Here is a 6,100-nt window from a genome sequence, read left to right as displayed (position 1 = left end):
TGGTTTGTGACCTTGGGTAAATGACTTAATTTCTCTGGGCTTTGCTTTCTACATCTGTAAAAAAGGGGATTAGACATTTGTTTTCCCTGCCTCTTAACAGCATGAACTCCATATGGGATAAAGGACTGTGTCCAACCTGACTATTTTGTATCAACCCTAACGCTTAATGCAATGCTTGGCACAGAGAAAGAGCTTAACAAATAACAGAGTTCTTATAATTAATATTGCAGAGGAATGGAGGATTTAGGGTGTGTGGGAGTACACAGTATGTCGGGGAGAGTTTTTTCCCTCGCTCCCTGACCTGGGCGACACCCTTTCGGGACTCACTAGACAGCTAACATCCTGCCCCCAGCTGTCTCCTCACCTATGGGTAGAGAATGTGTCTGTTATATTGTGATATCATGCTCTCCCAAGAGCTTAATATAGCAAGTGCTCAATAAATATGATTGACTGACTAACTGACAGTCTCAGGACAGAACTTTCTGATAGTCCTGGGCCCAGCCTGGGTATTAGGCTCAGCTGGTAACAAGTAGGGGGTAGAGTCAGGCCAAGTGGGATCCTCAGGGTGGGATGGTTGTGCCAGGTAGAGGCGGATGGAGTATGGGGAGTCAGGCCCCCCCCCCCCCCAGTCATTTCAGCTTCGCCCTGAGGTGAGGCTTTACTTCACTTGTGAACAGCTTCCTCCAGGCCACATCTCCCTCCCACGCAGGAAGCGAACACGGAGGTTGAGGAGTTGGCGGGTAGCGCATACTATAGCCCAGGCCAATCACGACCCTGTGCCTCAGGCTGAAGCTGACAGCCTGAGGAATGGTGAGCCATGGAAAGGAAGGGTCTCAGGACAGAGGGAAGAGGGATCTCTCTGCTCAGACACTGACACAGCTTATAAAAGAGAAAAGTTTCCCTCTCCTCTGATGTACCTCTCGATTTTACATAAATACTTGGGGGGTTTTTCCTACCCAATGGGTCCCTTTTTTCCAGTGGAAAATAAAAAGCCTCGATGGAGATGAAAGCTGGACTTTGGGGCCAGCCGAGGAAGCTGAAACTCCATACTCCTCTGATCGGCCGAAAGACAAACAAAGTGGACATTCTTCCCCGTCTGGGCGTCTTTATTATGTAGATGTATTTCCCTTTTCATAAATAAATAAAACGCAGGGAGGCAGGCGCCCATAGCCCTGAACGTACTCAGGAAAATCTCCTCAAACATCTCAAGCCCCTTATATCGACAAACCCAGTCTCCATCCAACCTCCCCTTCCCATCATGCACCCCCAAGGAAGGTTCTGCCCACCCACTTTCTGTGCACCAAACAGCCAGTCCTGAGTCAATTATGCACCTACTCTGTACACAGCATTGTGCTAAGTGCTAGAATTGGTAGACATAATCCTTGCCCTCAAGAATTTATAGTCTAGCGAGGGAGACTGACATGAAAATAAATCACAAAAAGGAGGAAGTAACAGAACTTTGAGGGACTCGGGTGCTTATGTGGCACAGAAGTGTTGAAATAGCAGTGGAGGGAGAAATGGGGTGAGGAGATAGAGCTTAATCAGGGAAAACCTCCTGGAGAACATGGGCTTTCACAAGGGATTTGTTGATGAAGCGGTTGCCTGTTGGACGTGAAGGGGAAGAGAGTTCTAGGCAGGAGGGCATGAGCAGGAGTTCAAGGGCAAGAGAGATGAGAATGAGGCTCAGTGAATATGTTGGTGTTTCAGAAGTGTGAGGTGGGCTATAGGAGGGGAGAAGCAAGGATAGGTGAGAGAAACGAGAATGAGGCACCATGAATTCTTTAGACATGTGATCTCCAAGAAGATTTTACTGTCTCCTCTCCCCCGCTGAGAACAGGTAAACATTCAATTAATGCAGATGGGAGTGCCACCCAGCTATCCCCCGTTAAGAGGCTGTGGGGGAGTCCTGGGAAGGTGAGTATGGAGGCAGAGAGGAGTGGGGGAGATAGCCATTTCCAAAGCTTCTAAGAAACAATTCACCCCGGAAACAAAGGTGGCCCTCAAAGTGTTAATAATAATGTTGGCATTTGTTAAGCGCTTACTATGTGCAGAGCACTGTTCTAAGCACTGGGGTAGACACAGGGGAATCAGGTTGTCCCATGTGGGGCTCACAGTCTTCATCCCCATTTTACAGATGAGGTAACTGCGGCACAGAGAAGTTAAGTTACTTGCCCACAGTCACACAGCTGACAGGTGGCAGAGCTGGGATTCGAACTCATGAGCTCTGACTCCAAAGCCCAGGCTCTTTCCACTGAGCCACGCTGCTTCTCTAGTGCCGCTCAGTGCTTGGCGGCACTCTCTAAAGTGTTGCTTTACTTATATCACTCTGGCCAGCCAGTGATGTCCAGAAGATTGCTCCTCCACACGTCCTGAGAGGCAGTAGAGAGCGTGATGCCATAGGGATACAGAGGAAGAGAGAGAAAGAGAGGGAGAGGATAAAGAGAGAGAGAAACCATATGAGAGAAAAAAGAGAGAATGAGGGACAGAGAATTAGAGAAAGAGAGAGGAAGATAGAGAGAGAAAGGGACAGAAACGGAGAGAAAGAAAGAAAGAGAGATGGCCACTTTGGTGTGGACTGCTCCTAGTTCCCAGAATCCCCTAAGGTTCCCCCTTCAGGTTGTCTTACTGTTGCAGAAATTCAGTCTTCTAGGAGGAGAAGAAAATTAGGCAGCAGCAGCCCAATAGCACAATTAAAGAGAACACGTAGGCCCACATAAACACACACTTACAACTAATTAATTTCACCAGAAGTACCTTGGAAGAAGAACAAGACAGAGGTGAAATGCCACACCGTTTTGGGAAGAATGATCGTGGAACTTTTCTGTACCCCAAGTGTCGGGCCACAGTTAAACCAAGTAGAAAACACACACACACACACACACACACACACACACACACACACACTGCCCTCCACCCCCGCAACCCCATCGCCCACCACTCCCCCCTTGGATAAATTCCCCTAATTTGCCTCTGGGGGAGCAGGAGTCAGGCAGCCAAGGGGTAAGACTTCCAAATGGAACTTCCTCTTTATTCCCAAATCTCATTCTTCTGCCAGATCTTGCCATGCCAAACCCACGAGGATCTCCCTGACCCCACCCCAATCCCATGGCCTTCAGCGGTACCTGCCTCCCACTAAACAATCAGTAGCATCTGCTGAGCACCATCTACGAGCAGAGCACCATACTAAGTGCTTGGGTGAGTTCAGGAGAATTAGAGGGCACGATCCCCGCCTCCCACATGCTAATCGGCTCTAATCCTCTCAAACCGCTAGGCTAAGATTTCTAATCTCCCTCCAGAGGGCTTTTAGGGAGGGTTAGAGCTGGCCGGGCAAGCCAGTAATCGACACCGAACCTTGAGAGGAGGGAGCCGAGCTGGTGGCAGATCGTAAGAGGAAGGGGCGGCGAGAGAAGGAGGAAGACTGACTCGGGCCGAGGTGCCCCAGACCCTCGGAGCAACCAAACAGCGACAGCCAAGGGGCTGGAACCACAGTCCTGCCTGACCCAGGAGGCTCGGGAAGGGGTAGGGACCACTGAGAGGCTGCAGAGCAGAGCAGAGTCCCCGGCCCTGGGCACGTTCCAAAGGATTCTCAGGTTTGGAAGGGAATCTGGGGCTCCACTGGCAAACTCAGCCCTCAGCCAGGTGTCCCGGGGTCAGCTGTCTAAGCTGGCAAACCGATCCTCTGATCAGTTGACAGGATTCACTGAGCACCTGCCGGAAACTGAATCCTGACTTTGACCCAGTGGTGGAAGCATGGTTCTGGGAATCAGGAGATCTGGGTTCTAGATCAGGCCCTGCCCACTGGGGTTGTGCCATCGAGGTGAAGTCTTCAGACCGAAGAAGCAGGGAGGGCCTCTCACAGGGGGGACCGGCCTTGCAGGAGTCTTGTTAATAGCTGACTCGCGTGGGAGGCCAGACCACAGCGGCTACCAAGGCAACGCCTGTCGACTCACAGTGCAACGGCCCAGCGGCGGCACTGGGCTGTGGTCACTTTGGCAGTCAGGAGCTCCTTCGTGTAAAACACCTTTCTGTGTGCTTCATCGTGTACTGCACCCCTGCCCACCTTTACACGCGTTACATTCGGTGCCCTGGCGGGAAGACAAGGGGCAGGAACCCGAGGGTGTGCATGGCACTGCACAAGCCACTAGCACTGCAATCAGTTCCTCCAAACAGGTTCTCGGGCCTGAACTCTCAGGACAGAGGCTGGATCGCCAAGCCCGATGGGAGATGGAATCATCACGACTGAGCACAGAGCACTGTCCTAAGCAGTGGGAGAGTACAACAGAAGACATGATTCCTGCCCTCACAGAGTTTGCCATTTAGCAGGGGAGACAGACCTAAACCAACTGGAAGCAGCATGGCCTAGTTGAAAAAGCATGGGCCTGGGAGTCAGAGGACCTAGGTTTTCATCCTGCCTCAGCCATTTGTCTGCTGTGTGACCTTGAGTAAGTCATTTAACTTCTCTGTGCCTCAGTTTTTTCATCTGAAGAATGGGGATTCAATACCCGTTCTCCCTACTGCTTAGACCGTGAGCCCCATGTGAGACCCATTTATCTGATAACTATCCCAGGGCTTAGCTCAGTGCTTGGCGGCACTTAACAATTACCACAATTAACTGAGAAATATGAGGCAGAAGCGCTCAAATACCAGGGCATGTAAAACAAGGTGTCCAAAAAGATAGTGGGTTAAGAGGAAAACCTGACCAGACTATCTGGTATCGATCCCAGTGCTTAGAACAATGCTTGGCACATAGTAAATACTTAACAAATACCATAATTATTAAAAGTGCTAAGGATGATCAAGATTTTTGAGATGTTGGCAGAAATAATGGGACCCAGGGAGAAGATAAATGAATCCTGGAGGAGGTGGGCCTCAGGAGAGCTTTGAAGAAGTAGCGCGGCCTAGTGGATAGAGCACAGGTCTTGGTTGTCAGAAGGTCTGGGTTCTAATCCTGGCTCCGCCACTTATTTATTGTGTAACCTTGGGTAACTCACTTCACTTCTCTGGGCCTCAGTTACCTCATCTGTAAAATGGGGATTAAAACCGTGAGTTCCAATTGGGACATGGACCGTGTCCAACCTGATTACCTTGTATCTATGGCAGCACTTAGAACAGTGCCTAATATATAGTAAGTGCTTAACAAATACCATAAAAGGAAAAGAAAAAGATGGAGAAAGCTGTGGTCTGGTGGATTTACTGGGGGAGGGACTTCTGAGCTGGAGGAAGGGTTTGAATCACGGGTAGGAGGTGGGAGAGTCAAAAATGAGGCTCAAGGAGGTGAGTTTGAGAAAAACGAAGATGATGAGCTGAGGTGGAGCAGGAGAAGTGAGTGGAAACCATCGTGGGTGTCCTAGATGTCTTTCAGGCAAGAGGAAATGAAAGATTGCAGATGTGGGGAGAGGCTGGGGCTAGCGAAAGAGAAATCGATTTGGGAATCACCCATGTGGAGGTGGTAATTGAGGCCATGGGAGGGTGTGATCTCCCCCTAAGAGAGTGAATGGAAATACTCCTTGTTCTGGGAGTTCTGAGAGGAGAATCGGGGAGAAGGAGGACTAGCCAAATAGAGGTGGGACAAGGGGGACACAGTCACAGGAGGGAAAAGTACTCAGGTCCCCCTGTCTCCCCCGAGCAGTAACTGTTAGCTGCCCCAGCTCCCCCCGGCCCCCTGGGAAGGGATTCCAAGGGATAGGGCCATCGGGGGGGGGGGGGGGCGGCCTAGCCAAGACAGTGGACAGTCCAATCAAGGGAAAGACTAACCAGAAGCCCCATGGAGGTTTAGGCCCTGCCACTGCTGGGGTCCCCATGGCGCGTGTCCCTCCACTGCCACTGGCAACCACTCTGAGGACTGGACGGTGGTGGGCTTGCATCCGAGCCACCACTTCTTCACCTCTCCCTAGCAGACTGAGCACCCCTCCCCCTCCACCAGCCTCAGTCTTCCTAGCCCAGCCTCCCTCCAAGGTTGAATCACCCCTGTGCAATGTGAGGCAGACATATGGAGGCTGCTTGACTGGGGGAGTCTGTGGGGAGCAGAGGCTCCTAGGCTCAGGGTGATGTCAGAGGCCAACTATTCCCTCCAGCCACAATCCGCACTCAGCACCCTGGT

At 51.1% G+C, this 6,100-nt stretch overlaps 1 protein-coding gene across 4 annotated transcripts in view; it reads right to left on the bottom strand.

The window, feature by feature from the left end:
* The window catches only part of ETS1 (ETS proto-oncogene 1, transcription factor), a 162,424-nt gene that overhangs the window by 46,738 nt on the left and 109,586 nt on the right, over positions 1 to 6,100 (bottom strand). The window lies entirely within an intron of this gene.

The sequence above is a fragment of the Ornithorhynchus anatinus genome, chromosome 11 (genome assembly GCF_004115215.2).
Source record: "Ornithorhynchus anatinus isolate Pmale09 chromosome 11, mOrnAna1.pri.v4, whole genome shotgun sequence".
NCBI lineage: Eukaryota > Metazoa > Chordata > Mammalia > Monotremata > Ornithorhynchidae > Ornithorhynchus > Ornithorhynchus anatinus.
Note: the sequence above shows the minus strand (reverse complement) of the source record. Positions and strands in the feature narration are given on the sequence as shown.